Here is a 15705-nt window from a genome sequence, read left to right on the forward strand (position 1 = left end):
CTGTTCATCTGCAAACACTTTACTTGTCAGGTTAGGAAAACAGCTTGTGCTCTAGCAGCTTTCTTACCAAGACTGTTATGCTGTTGCCAGAACTCATGACATTGGAGCTGAACACAGCCCCAAAACTGTCAGCTCTCAGCCAGTCCTGTGTCCTGCTCTCATGTAGAGTCACCTCATTTGAGCCATTGGAGCCTGAGTGGGTCAGTGAAGAATTAATTTGGAAAGAGACTCAAGGCATGCACAAGATATTATGAAGCAATTGTGTTTGTTGCTTTATTTAACCACACACAGGCATTCAAGAACCAGCACGGTACTGTCATTTTCAGAGAAGTCGCTTCAGCATTTATTGCCCTTTGATCCAATTCTTTTTATTTTTCATTCCCTTTAAACTTGACTTGGAACAAATGGATTTTTTTTTCTTTTTTTTTTTTTTTCCCCCAGAGAAGTTAGTTCTCAGCCACAGAGAGTGGCAGCCAATCTCAGAACTTGCCTTCTGTTGTCTGAGAGAAGTCCAGTCTGACACATAACCTACCTGGTCAGGCCTCCTGCTGTGAAGAGGATCTCATTGGAGTAGGCAGGAAAGAGCCTCTGAACCTCTTTACATTGTACTGACCTCTAGTACCGGCAGGATGAACTGAGCCAAATGTAACTCAAGAGCAGGCTCAGAGCTGGTCTTAATCTCAGGCAGCTAAATGCCCATAGTGGTCTGGATTTTCATAAATAAAACACAAAATGCTTTACACACAGAAATTAACTAACAGTCTCAGGAATTATCTTGCAATTAATCCTGGCATTGATTTCTATGTAGTGACACCACCAGGTTTTAGATTTCTATTTAACATTTCTTAGTTTTGAAGTAAATGTTGCACTGTTTTCTCCCAAGATATGATTTCACAAGCTGAAAGTGACTCAGTTATTTCCTACTTCATACGTTAAGTCAGGCAGCCCATGTTGTCAGTAGGAAATGCTCTGAGGACTCAGTTTTGCTCTCCTGTATATAAAGAAACTACAAGCATCTTTTCCTTATGCCTTTCACAATATTGTAACCACATCACTGAAGATTAATAGGGTTGCACAGATGTCATTGATGGTGTAATCTGAAGACAACCACATACAGATGTGTTGGAGGCATAATAAAGCCTGCAGAGACTCTATTACCAGCAATGAGACATGAAATGGAAAGAACCCAGGTTGACTGTCAAGAGCCTGGGGTGAATGTGCTGAGGAGGCTGACAAAAAGAAAAAGAGAAAGAAAGAAAACAAAGAGAAAGAAAACCATATTTGTACTTGTAAGCTAAGCAAGTTTGAAGTGGAAATCAGTGAGCTGTATCAAACAAGGAACCCTCCGGAGTCCTCTTCCCCTCTGCCTCCTCCAGGAGAGTGCTGCACTTCTGTCTTTCCCAAGACTATAAATTTCTAAACAAGACTACGTAGCATATTTGAAACCAGTCTACGTTTGGGATGATGTTCTGCATATTCAATATGGTGTAACGTTCAATCCTTGTGGCTGGAGGATTCCACTTCATAAGCCTGAAAAGCAAACTTGGATGTTTTGTGTATATATAGTTTACAAGCTGCCATATTTTTTTTTGTGCAATAATTAAATAAAAATATTGTAGAATATTTTTGAGTGATGAATATTTTGCAACTAATGGATCTGGCTTATGTGTCCTTGGCAAAACCAAATTGTGAATCACTGAATATTAACTGATTTTCCATAAAACTTCATTTGTTTACTGTTCAATTCTGCATAGCAGAAACAGTTTTAAACAACCGATTGTAACCACTTCTCTACTTCCTTGCCTTTCATTTTCTCCAGAAATTAAATACAGCAGTATATCTATAATGTTTATTATGGAAGAAATTTAACTTATTCAGATATAAAAATATTTTGAGCCCTGCTGTTATATGTATAATGGTATAATAGATAATCCGAATTCAGGCAGTAAATGTGATGCCATAAAACTTAAAAATATATATTTTATTGTGAGAAATGTGTACTCTTCAGATGTAACTTTGATTTAATATCTGTTTTGGCACTGTATGTTACTGAGTTGGATTTTCATACAGTTACCAATAGCTGTGATATCTGAATGCTTAAACTACTGACACTTTCTCTGTGTAACAGCACACACAAGAACACACTGGCATTTGTTGATTAATTTAGGTAGATACAGACAGAGTCAGCAAGTATAATAACACTATGTACAGCAGCAGTGCAGCTCCAAAAGGTATCCTAATGTACCTGGGCAGAGGTATCAATCCAAGATGACTGCAACATGACTGCTATTTTACAATAATGCTGGAACCTCCTCTTATGTCACTGTAATTCCGCAGTGAATTTGTTCTTGTTATTTATGCAAAAACAATTGCAATACAGGCAATAATGAACATTCACTTCCACAAAAACAGACAGTAATTTTACCCAGACATCTTGCTGATGCAGTAGATCTAAATGAGCTACACTTGTACACATACACTCTGAGTCTTGATGATGTGTTCTCCTTCCACCTCCCTAAACCAGATGGCCTGAGGAAATACCATCCCTTTTTCAAGGACGAAGTCAAAACAAAGCAAGAGGATTCACTCAATCAAGGGATGCACATATCACAGCTCTGAGTAACAGCTAGCCTTTAAGCATCCTTCCACTAAACAGAATCTGAACAACTGAACTGGCACTGTGGTTCCCCGTACAGTGCAACTGAAAAACTCATAATGCTCTCAGAAGGTCTATGGCATTAGGCCCTGCAGTGAGTAACACGGAGCTGAAGTCTTTAACTGTGAACTCTGGCTATGCTTGAACATGAGACAGATACTAACAGACCCAGCGTGCTGAGCACCAAAATATATCCAGGCAGACTCCAAAACAGGCTTTCAGAACTTGTGAAACTTTTATTCCACAGTTTCTGTAGTAGCAATGAGATTTTGAGAGGTCTGGAATTAAACACCACTGAGCATTTTGACAGATCTCACTACAATCTTTTTCAATTACCTTTCTTTTGTGGATCTAGCCTGAATTCTTGTCTTTCTGTCTTGTAGCATCTCCTTTTCAGGTTCCCCACCTGTAAAATGAAAGACATTGTCAGATGATGATGCTGTTGCTGCCTTAAAAAAAGCTGTACCTTAGCTACATGTGCATGCCAAGTAAGAATGGGTTGGATCCAAGCCTTGCTTCCCTGTGATGAACCTAGACAAAACTCACCAGTGTATTGAACAGAAGCAAAATTCTGCTTACCCAAGGAGATAAAATCAGAAACCCCTCAGGCTAGAAATTTCAGACAGACTTCAACTTAATCTAAAGGAATATTTAGCAAATGTTTGAGGGAAGTCCAGAAGGTTTGCATCTGGAACATCATTCCAAAAGCATCTGTGGGGTTAAGCACAAGTGTTCAATATTGTCTGGAGTTCTTAACAGTTTACATGTTGCTGAACTGTAATTTTTCAGAGCAGGCTGACACGCCAGTCCATCCCATGGAGAATCTGCCCCTTCTGCCAGGGTTGCACGAAGCCCCCTGCTTTGTTTTTACTTTCCAGTCTCAGCCAGTGAGTGCTCAACAGCACTGAGGATCGTAGACACTCTTGCTTCTTTTCCATCCCCTGCAGGGGCAAGCTCAGAGGAATGTTGCTCTTTTCAGGAAAGCAGAAGTAAGGTGTTTCCCTCCTCCTGCTTCCAACTTTCACACTACCACACTATCTACTACACACTACTACAGCTATCTGTACTTTGTACTGCAAATAAAATAAGAGTGTGGACAACCAATCTAAATTTCTTCATATTTTCTTTTCATTCTTTCAGTAGATTAACAGAACTGTACAAATTGCAAAAAAAAAAAAAAAAAGCTTTCAGAAATCAGGATCTCTCCACAGATCCTGACCTACTTGTACAGTTGCTGAAATCAGGCCTTTCTAGACTAGAATATTGTGACCATAAGATGAACTTTTGAGATGATACAATAATTCAAGCATGTATATCAAAAAGAATGAGTCATGGATTTCTTTCAGAATGGAATTCATTGGCCTGTTGTATTAAAATGCAGTCTGGTAATATATATACAAGACAGGGAGATAGTGGATGACAACTACAGTAATCACTGAAAAACCTCACTGAAATAAGAGTTTAATATTGGAGCAGCACATTTCTAATTTAATATTACTTTCTTAATATCCTTGACTAAATATTACAGATTGTAATTTAGACATCCTCAAATATTTGCTTGTAATATGAACAACAGACTATATACATTGGAGAAACTGAATAAGTTCAAGATATTTTTGATTAAAACCACAGTTGTTAATCTAGAGTTTCCCATGGCTGCAAAGCATATGCTTTAAATAAGGTAATTTAAGTAAGTATGAGAAGAAACATTTGGCAATGGGAACTTTGTAAATACTGCCGGTAGGTACCATTATGCATACATCTCCAAGTTAAGCAACAATCAGTGCACTGACAAACTCTGAAGTGAAGGAGTCCCATGGTCCATCTTGTCCCTATGATGAATGTATGTATGTACAGAAACAGAGAAGTAAGAGCCAACAACCCCAGAGCAGCATTCATTCAGCATTAAAGCACATCTCTACTGTAAATGGAATGCCTTTTTATATAACTTAACTACTACCTGTGTAGATTCATAGACATGGTTGATTTCTCTAGTAACTAAAATAAATGGTTATTCATTTTAAGTCCTGCTAGCACTGCAAAGCTAATAGAGTCCTAGAAAAGTGAGCTGGTTTCAATTTTGGCTTACCAGCACTGATATAAACTGAGCTCTCTCTGCAAAATCTTCAAGACTGATGAGGCACAAACCAGAAAAGGCATAACTTTGTCTTTTAGACTACAGATAAAGCTTCCAAAGATTTGCTAACACCTTTTCTTCTCTTTTTGTTTCTGACAATTAAACATATTTAATACAAAGTCACTGTGAGCAACATATATGCAAGTACATATCATTTTTATATCATATAAAGGCAGAATCATGGTTTGAGATGAAGCACTGAACCATAAAAATAGCAAGCAATTCCAGAATTAAGACTACTCTTATTGCTGATCTATCTCCCTTCCCATAATCTATGTATTTTATTTTAATTATTTTGTATTTCCACCCCCTGAATACTCATGGCATTTCTGACATGACATGAACTACCAAAGCCTGGTTTCATAATTCTGTTCTCTCTCTGTTATCTCCGACACCATTTTTAGGATTTAACTGACCTAAAAATGGCTAGGATCCATACCTTCTGCATGTTCCTGAAAATGCAAAAAAAGGTTCCACTGAAAATAGTACTCATGGAGAAACTAGGATTAAAGAGATACAAGGCAAAATAGAGAAATTCTGCCTCCACTGAACTTAGAAGCATAATTTTTATCAACTTTATGAAGTCAAGATTTCATCCCTTTTCTTAGTGCCACTGTAGCAATTTCTTAGCTGGTTTATGACTGTGGAAACCCAACATTTCCTTCACATTTTACAGCCAGGACTGCTAGCACTTGGCATTCTTTGGACATAAAACATTATCATACATTCTTCCAGTCTGAAGAGTTGAACAAAATGTAACAGCACTCATTTATCTGTTAATTTCTCTTAGTTGTGTTTGTTTGTTAATATTGTATTGCACTGGATTGATACAACTGATTAAGAAGATGTTTTCAGCCTAGAAGAAAATGAACAATTTTCAAGTTGGTGACAAGTTAAAGAACTCCTGAGAAACTTGACCTCAAATTTTATATATTACACATTAAATCAGTTGCAACATTAGCTGTTGGGAAACTAGTACACACTTTAAGAGAAGGCTTATTGACAATCATTGTTCATAAGAATCACCTGTTGAACAAAAGTGGCGGGCAAGAGAAGCCCTGCTTGGCATGCTGCTCTGTAACAGCAGAGGATAATTCAACAGCAAGAAAATAAAAACTAGACAACAACTTCCTCTATGAGACTAAAAAAAAATACAATAGCTCTAGCAGTTTGAGTTTTCCAAGTCAGTAAACAAGAATATTTCAAACTGTATGAGAAGCACTAATGTTAAGTTATTGAGCAATGTATACATGATCTGGTCTATCTTCTTCCTTATGACAATAGCAGGACCCTTTCTCCTGCGGAGCCCTCCTGTTTTCCATGGACGTGAAGGTTGGACAGTGTCCCCAGCCATGCCTGGGACTAGCTCAGCTGCCACTGTAGCCAGTAGCTTCTACTACTGTTTGATTCAAGACAAAGCATCAGAAGAGAAGACTTTCTTTGACTTGGTTACACATACAGTAGAAAGTAGATCTATATAGCATGTGTTGGCATGTGCATGGTAGCAGGACCTTGCTGACTTACCTAAGTAAGAGCTCCCAGGATGCTGCAGGATTTCTGCTCTTGTACTTCACATGTTAAAACAGGCTGTACTCACATCTACTTTTTCTGAGTAGGCTTATCCAGCATCACAACAACTCTTCTAATTTCTTGACCTCTACCAAGTAGTAGAGAAAGCATCCTCATCACTGTTGGCATAACTTTCACCTACAGGAAGCTTACAATCCTGTGTCACATAGGGTTGAAATTACTCTTTTTTTTTTTTTTTTCCTGCAAGGACATCCCCCAGGAAACATTCCCTAATAAAAATATAATTGCCATGACATAATAATTAGGTGCAGTAAGCAGCTAGCGGTTAAAGCATGTAAAACTGAGTGATGTGAAATTGACTACAATGACATAGTTCAAGATAAATCTAATAGATGCTTTCTGCAGTCTGAGGTTGTGGTGGTTTAGCCCCTGCCGGGGTCTGAGACCACACGGCCGCTACCCCTCCCCCACACAGGGAGTGAAATACAAAGCCCCAAGACTGAAATAAGGAAAGGTTTAATACAACAATGCAATAGCAACACAACAAACAACAACAATAACAGTAATAGTGATAGCAATGAACAGAGCAAAATAGCTACCAAATACAGCAGTGAGAACCACGATGTACAAAACCACGAGTGCACCGCGCTCCGCGCCAGGAAAATGTGACCTGCCAGGATGTGATGTCCGCATGGTATCTGAATAACCCGGCTAGAGCTCCCCCCCACTGCTGGGGAAACTTAACCCTATCCTGGTTAAACCAGGACAGAGGTGAAGAATGTAAACATTTTAATATAAAGTTTTTAAAATCTGTATTCTATGCTACTTTAACTCAAGCTAGAGTTATGGTTTAATAAATTTCCTGTTTCTAATTGGCACATAGCAAAAAATCTCCTATGCCTCTGTGTGAGAAGTCCTATATATTTAACAGGATTTTAATCCATGTAAGCTGCAAAATTTTTGTGTTGGAAAACCTGGACTTATAAAATTAGTATCTTCAAAATTTTTTATATACCCTGCAGCCAGACCATAACATGTGGCATATTTGAAGTCCTAAAATTCGCAGCTTTAAAATTTCTCTGAATGGAATAATTAGATACCATCTTGTATGCCTGATACAATGCTTTGCACATGAATTACTTTTAAACCACTGTGAGATTCAAACAAGAATTTGACAGAAGAAAAGAGCTAGTAACTCTTATGAGTAATTTAGGCATGTCAAAAATATAAATTGTTGCCTTACTTTTTCTTTTTATGATTTGTGACATAAGAAGGGATTAAATCTGCACTATTTTCTACTTTGGTTATGATTTTTGTCATTCAAATGAAGACAGAGCAAGAAAGAATGAAAGTTAATTCTTATTGTTCAATGTAAATTATTTACATGATAGTCTTAAAAAGGAAATGAATAGAAAAAAAAATGTATTTTAGAAGTGCAATTCTAATAATAAGAATTGGAACCTTAATGGAAAAATCATATAAGATTAACTAATGTATATGTAGCTCTGGTACAATTATTTAATTCTCCATGCTGCAACATCTGAGAGCAACTAAAATATTATGACCTTGAAGTTCTCAAAATAGCTAGGATTTCTACCTTTCTTCTCCATTGTTACAGTCAGTGTCATTACACTTAATTTACCTGGTGCCATTTTCCAGTCTAGTTATAGTTCTTTCTGTTTTAGTTATAATTCTTGTCACAGAAATGAAGAATTTGAAACCTTTTATGGATCATTTTTAACCTTCTGTATTGGGTTTTGTTGGTAATTCCACTTCCACATTAATCTACAGGCATGGTCTCATGAATACACATGTTAAGGTTCACTGAGTCAACCAAATGAAATATGGAATATTAACAAGACGAAACTTCTTTCTCCTTGCTGAATGGCATGTTATTACATATCACTAGTAGACATACCAATTCTTATAAATCATGCTGTGTCATGCATAAGAAAGAAGATGGAAAACAGTAGAAAACTAAAAAAAATCATCAGTGTGCTTTTAAAGTAAGGTTAGTCATTCTTAGATGCCTATAAGTGTGATTAGACTGTGATATGTATATATATTTCACTAGCCATGTAAGAGATCATCTCGATGCACTATATTTTAACAGTAGAATGATGTACTCCACATGACTTTGCATCCCAAAACGGCGCAGGCTCTGAAGTCCATGAATTGTAGAGATAACTGTGATCTCTGCATGTTGCTATATACTCCAAGTTTTAGGTTTGAACCTCACAATGAGCAGTTACCCAGCAGCACTAAGAAAACCCTGAAGACATTCCTCAGTTACTTATGGGCGATCTGCCAACATCTTAGCCATGGTGCCAGGTATTTATCAAACAAACAGGTCTTGCATTCTTACAGCATCTGGGAAGCATTGCATCTGAAAATGACAGATATTAGCATTATCATTTTCTTGTTACATTTGTCAATGTATTTGAGAAATTTAGATCCTTGAAGAAAATCAGTAACAATATTGATAAATTAAGGACTTGTCTACCCTATACAGTGCAGAGATCCTAGATACCATTCCCATTCTACTATCTACCCATCTGGTACAACACAGTGCAGAAAGAATACATCGTATTTCTCATATCACACTAGCAGGCATTTATTATCTCAAGCACAGGGATGTACTGCTGTGAAAATATCTTTTCCAGCTCTGGAAGAAATTTGGATGATGATGGATAAAAACTATGACCCCTATTTTATAGTATGGTATGTATGGCCTTACTCATAATTCCATCATAAAACCAGCATTCGATGAATTCTACTGTATGGACAAAGGTCAGCAAACTCATCTGTTAGTCACAGAGACCATAAAGACTTCTTGAAGTGACTTTTCCTTCAAGTATTCCGAAGTTTCAAAAATACGTGGAGCACAAAGGAAGTGCTCAAAAGCATAAGGATTTTGTGTGTTTCACTTGGCAGCAAAAGCCATACAGTCCTGGCAGAGACCCCCAAAGAGGGACTGACCTGCTCTTCCTTGTACCACCTCACAGCTTTGCTCTTTCTCTGAACACTTTGCACGAGGACTCGGTAGTGGCAGCAGTCACAATCTAGCAGGCAGGAAGGAGCACCCCGTGCACCCTCACCACATCACAGCGCTTTAAAATAGGTGTCAACATGGCAGTTGCTAGCAGGAGAAGACTCACAGTCTTTACACTGCCAGTAAATTTGCACTAGCACTATATTCTTCAGCTAAACCTCTCCTCGCAAAGAAGTCTCTCACAAGACAGAGGTGCACCGTGTCCCTTTTCCCTTGTGATGTGTAAGATCAAATTCTTTTGAAGTACAGAATTAATAATAGACTGCAATGAAGTATCACAAGCAAATTCCCTATCCCAAGCCTTTTCCCTTAACACTCATTAATTAGGTATGAAACACAAAGCAAACATAAACACTAGAACACTGGGAAATGCAAAATGCAGGCAGACCATGCTACCCAAGTGCATCTGCTCTAAATACAAATTTAACTGCCTGAAGACAAACTGTCTTAAGAGTACTTCTGCTTAACTCTACACAGATTGGTCAATGTTCAGACAAATGGGCAGCCAGTCAGCATTTATTTTTCTTCCCTTTGTTTAATGCATGGCCTCGGGCTTCCTTTACTAAGCACTATTCTGCTCTGAATATAGATTCTAAATGTCAGAGTGATTCATGTCCATTTATTCATTTAAACAAACAAGGAATTGCATATTGACATCTAGGAAAAAAACACACAAGTGTCCCTCCTAATTTTAGCTCATGATTTTAAAAATTGGAATCTTCCTGAGAACTCAGTTGCTTCAAGAGATCTTCTCCTATTTTAGTATAACAAAAAAGTTACCTATGTCTTTTGTCTGTAAGAGAGGGACTTTTTTACCCTTGCTTATTTTTTCCTTCACTTGTAACTTTAGTATAAGGGATCTATGCAACCGCATAATACTTGCCAACATGCATGTGGGTCCTAAAATCCACATAATTCTGCTATTCCAAAAGTTCATAGACTCATTTTAGTGTTTTCTCACCATCCTTCTTTACAGCAGGGCAAAATGAAATGACACAGAGCATGTAAGACTTCAATCAAACAAAAAGGCATAATTTGTATCACAAACTAGATTCAATAGATGTTTGTAAATGCTTCAATATTTTCATTTTTCTATTTAAAATGCTCTTGTTTTTATGTTCAATTTGAGACACAGCTTCAGTGCTATCAATGAGTCAGAGAAACATTTGCAGTATCTCTGCTGCATTATGAACTTTTATATGTATGCAGATCCATCTACCCAGTCATCTACACAATTAATGTAACTAATGTTTGTCATTTTTCATTCTCTCAGAGGTTCATGACTTATTCAAAGCTATTTTGCAAAAATATTTTCTACTTCTACTAGACTGATAACTTCAGAAGATAAAGAAAACAACATTAACTTTTTTTCTGACAGAAGTCACATATATTGTTGGGACTACTACTTAGAAGAAAAATAGATTTACTGATATATGAGATTCATATGTTATTCTGTTTTTCTTCTTAGCAAGGATAGAACAGAGATTCATAGGCTGGGAAGTTTACCCTTCTTTTCCATTCCTACATATCTTTGTAGTTTAAACAACAATGTAGTGTTTATAAAAATACAGCAGAGTAGCTGTGGTATATAGTATTGCATCTGGACACTATCTATTTTCAAGAAATGCCATCTACATTACTGAATTTGGATCTAGTCTGAGGAGAAGTCAGGATACTTCCAACACTATTGGTTTTAAACTTGGTTATTTTTCTCTTCCTTTGCTTATAAAAGTATGTAGATTTATGAGAAGAAAAAGCTGTTCTGAATGTGATGTGTTTAGAATCAACAAGAGAGTCTATAGTGACTTGGACTTTCAGACAACTGGATTGAATTTCAGCTGTGTCTCAGCACAACAATTGATTATCACAAAAATAATTCTACCTTCATCTGAAGTCTGTCAGACCAGACAATTCAAAATGTCTTCAAAAGCTAGGCTATCTTAACCACCTTGTAAAATGCCAATCTATCAGATGGAGAAAGAAAACCCTAGCAAGAAAATAAAGAGATTATTATGTAACTTTAAACTATGACAGTTTCTTCACAGAAAAAAAAAAAAAAACAAACCTGTTATGTGTATGTGTGTGTATATGTTTTACAGAAAAAAAAGTACATGTCTGTGTGCACATGTACATGTCTGTGTATAGTATAACAGTTGAAGGTTTTTCATTTGAGAAAGCTATTTCAGCAAAACTGATTTTTTTCATGTTCATATAGGTTTTGTTGAAGTTCCTATGGAAAAAAATATAAAAGAGCAAAAGAAGCAGTTCTGCTAACACATGAATTAATGAAGTCTCCTTTCTTATGAGTTTAGTCTGCTGGTTGCTTATGTCAAAGAAGGTCTGGCCAATGTCTTTCCAACCATTAAAGAATGAAAAGGTATCTCTCTTAGAAGTGGGTGGAGGTGGTTGTTTAATCTAAAAAGGCATGAGCTGCAACTTCTCTTTTAGCTAGGACATGTCTGAATGGGAACAATGTCTTTTCTCTACTCAAGAGTCATTGTAGCCTTTATCAAATCTGTCTGAAGGCAGCTAACAGTTTCTAAAGCTATCAGCTGACAGAGGGGGAAAGACAACAGCTAGGTCCCACAAACAGACTCCTTCCCTTCCTCCATCTCCCCTGCCCTCCCTTCATTTTCTCCATCTCCTCTGCCATTTCCCATGTGATTGCATAGGTTTAGTTTCCCTAGGAAACCATGCTAAAAAGTCTGTTGAAACATAAGTATCAAGATTTCTCCTTCCCTTGTGAAAAGTGCTTGGCTGTATGGCTTAATGAACTTCTTGAAGTCAGCTGGGTGGTGTTATTTTCTGTTTCACAGAAGAAAGAATAAACATCACAAGAACCTTTATTTTTTTTTTTTCCCCACCAGTGACTCCAGAGTGAGAAAATGCATGAAAAGGAGTTCATTTAATGGTGAGAAACATCATTATGATCAAGGGAAAATAAAGCTTTAGAGTTACAATCCAAGGAGGAACATTTTCCTTTCTTCGCTATAGCTGTCCCTGTGTTGGAAACTAAACACTGCCAGGGCAGGGGCTTGGGCAGAGACCCTGGCACACCATCACCTCTTCTATTACGCTGGGGTAATGTCCACGGCCTGATTTTGACCCCTACCAATTAGCACTTTCCAAAACAGTTCCTGAGCACAAGTGGGGCATTAGCAGAGTCGAGGGACTGTTCCCCTTAGGCAGCTTCAATGCAGACATCGTGTTTGAGAGGTTAAGAGAGTTCAGCTCCATGAACTTGTGTGATACCATGCCTTTTGGCTTCTGGGTGCAAAACACCCTGAATTAATTTTTTGTAGAAGTAAAAATGTAGGCTGCAAGTTCAGCTACTAAGGCTGCAGAGATGCCGCAACTAACACACTATTAGAAAGGCCCTTTCTACTACAGGTCGAGTAAAGCAATTTGTGCTTTACTGACTTTGTTTTCAAAAGGCTATTTTAATCAATAGATGCATTACTGAGATTTCAAGCTCTCTTGATGCAGAGAAAAAAAACCTGTGTCAATCAGGCACATGTAACAAGAGTAGTTGGTTTGAAACTCGTACTTATTTGAAACATGAGTCTTACATAGCATCTTAAATTTTGGCTTCAGTCAAAATTTCAAATAGTAGTTTCCCTTCATCAATATTTGTTTATCATGAAAGGTGTTTAACTTTATACCCTTTTAAAGTCAGAATCAGCACATTTCATGGTTTTTAAGTAGCTGCATGTAATTTGTGATTTTTAGAGTAGCACAGGTATGTCATTTCCCCTTAGCTATGAAGTTTGTTTCAACTGAGTTGGCATCTATTTTGGGTAGGATTGCAGACTAGTTGGAAGGTCTTAATTTTAAACAGGATTTAACAATACCAGCTCATATTCTAAAATGTAGCTGGTGGGGATTACTTCACACAGACTCAAAGATGATATATTTTGTATGTTATTAATCAATTCCTGACCATCCCAATCCTGAATAAAGCAGGTGATTAATAAAACCCCACTGGCAACACAAGAAACTAGACATGATTCTAGTACAAATTGCATCTTAACAAAGAAGACTGAGCCAAAAGTCAGATTCTGCAAAGTAGTAAGGATTTGTTGCTAGCACCTAGACAGGACTTCAGAACTTGATTCCAGTCTGAGATTTTACACAGACCAGATCATGAAATTAATGATCATCAGAGAGGAATTAATAGAATTACAGATTTTGAACATCATTTATTGTATTTGCGGTGGTTGTTGGGGTTTTTTGTGGTTTTGTTCTTTGGCTTTTGGGGGGTTTGGGGTTTTGGGGTTTTTTAGTGTATTTGAGAGTTCGCAGATGCCAACATGGGGGGAAATAAACAAAAGTGCTATGGAAACCCTGCTAGCACAGTCATTATCAAGACTCAGTACGAATGCAGTGCTCAGAATCACAGACTCACAGAATCATCTAGGTTGGAAAAGACCTTGAAGATCATCTAGTCCAACCATTAACCTAGCACTGACAGTTCCCAACTACACAGATGAAAAGAGCCCTACAGAGTGAATAATACAGGAAATAAAGCAATTGAAATTAGTTCTCCAAATTTCCATTTTTAGCTGAAAAATAGAGCAATTTAGTATCAGTGGACATCACCAATAGTATTTTGTCTATTATTTCTGAAAACAAGGGAAAGGGATGGGAAACGATGAGATACATCCTGATCTATTTCTTGCAGTTCAAATAGGCATGGTTAATTAGTTGTGTGTATGTCTACAATCATTCTTAAACAATTTACAAAAAGGTTCTCTGTGGGATGTTATACAACATTTCTCCTGACCAGTATTATTAGGATTATATAGCTATTAAAATTAAATTTTACAAGATGCTTTGTATGCATGCTCTCCAGGGAAATTTCAAGAAAATGTCTAGCCACAGTTAACTCGGATAAGGCAAATTAAGGGAAAGCTTAAAATGCACTTCTCTCACATTAAAAACCAAAACCAAAATTGTTCAACCCAGACTCCTGGATTTAAGTACCTACTGTCTAAACACTGTGGTCAGTAATTAAAAAGACTAGGTTCTAAAAGGAAACTGTAGTACTATGAGACTTAATGATCGCAGAAACCATGACTCCTCCAAATGTTGAAAGTGAGACCATTCAAGAGGTACATGTAGGGCTTTTGGCTACCAACAATCAGTTCTGTGTGGAGACAGTATCTAAGAAAACTTGGCATATTATATTTTTTCCAGAGTTCTTTGAATTGCACATGCTACAATCATCACAATCATCAATATATAATTTCTGCAAGCAAACTTTTACAGATCCATGAGATAACATGTTGAATTATAACATAGCTTTAATGAAAATACTAATGCAAATGTAGATTAATCAGATGTTAGGCATGCTTTATACATTTGAAAAGCATTAGAAACAAGCAATGGGGGTTCATATATCTCATAGATAAGTTCAAATATCTAGCACTTTACTGCACAAAGTCAAAGCTGTTTTGAAATACAGACAACAGAAGAGGACTTTTTTTTTTTTTCCTAAATAATGTAGTATAAAAGTCATAAGCAAAATCAAAAAGAAAATAAATTCATTTTTAAGGACTTCTATTTTTAATGTTTTGCCATTAGCATCCAAATCCTGAAATCAAGAAATAGCAGATGTTTGGATGCAGGATCTAAAAATAGAGCACCATTTTATTTCAATATATGGTATAGATTAGTGCTGAAATAAGAGAAACAATTTCAGGAAATTTTTTACTTGACATGATTTATCAGGAACATTACAGAAATTCAGATTAGGTGTCAGGAAGTTAGTGGAAATGCACCTCTTTATGCCCACATATGCCCTCTGGGATTCACAAACCAATTGTTCAGATGTAAGAGACTTAAATATATATTTCAATGTGTTGGTCATTTCTCAAATAGACTTGCCAAAAATTTGAATCCATATGGACTCTGATTTTGGAACAATATACAACAGCAAATGTAGCAAATGACCCTTCTAGCATCATGAAGCTCCACTGTTTCAAATAGAATCACATAAGTTTAAGCATCCCCTTTCGCAAATAGAAGTATTTAAAGGCATGGGAGTGTCCTCTTAACTAAGAGCTCTAAAATTAACTATCAAACAGAATTTCAACACACCTAAATCTTAGACTGATCAGGAAATTATGCTTGGATGTCTATTTACATCAGTTCTTGCTTTAACTTCTGCCTCTCTTGTTCTTGTCCTGTACTCAGCTACAATTTTCTTCTGCTAAGAGTGCAGAAAGGCCAAAATTGTTTCGATGTAATTCACTAGAAAAGTTGTTATTATGCATAAAGCAACCAATATTAATCCTCTTTTAATTTTTTTTTAATGTGCTGTTCTTTGGG

At 36.8% G+C, this 15705-nt stretch overlaps 1 long non-coding RNA gene across 1 annotated transcript in view; it reads right to left on the reverse strand.

Moving 5' to 3' along the window:
- Nucleotides 1–7846: 7846 nt before the first annotated feature.
- LOC141942208 (uncharacterized) overlaps nt 7847–15705 on the reverse strand; it is a 72696-nt gene continuing 64837 nt past the window's right edge. Inside the window, exon 6 of the long non-coding RNA XR_012628563.1 lies at nt 7847–8709. This is a non-coding gene — a long non-coding RNA (uncharacterized LOC141942208). The remainder of the gene's footprint in view (nt 8710–15705) is intronic.

Source organism: Strix uralensis, chromosome 4 (assembly GCF_047716275.1).
Source record: "Strix uralensis isolate ZFMK-TIS-50842 chromosome 4, bStrUra1, whole genome shotgun sequence".
Taxonomy (NCBI): Eukaryota; Metazoa; Chordata; class Aves; order Strigiformes; family Strigidae; genus Strix; species Strix uralensis.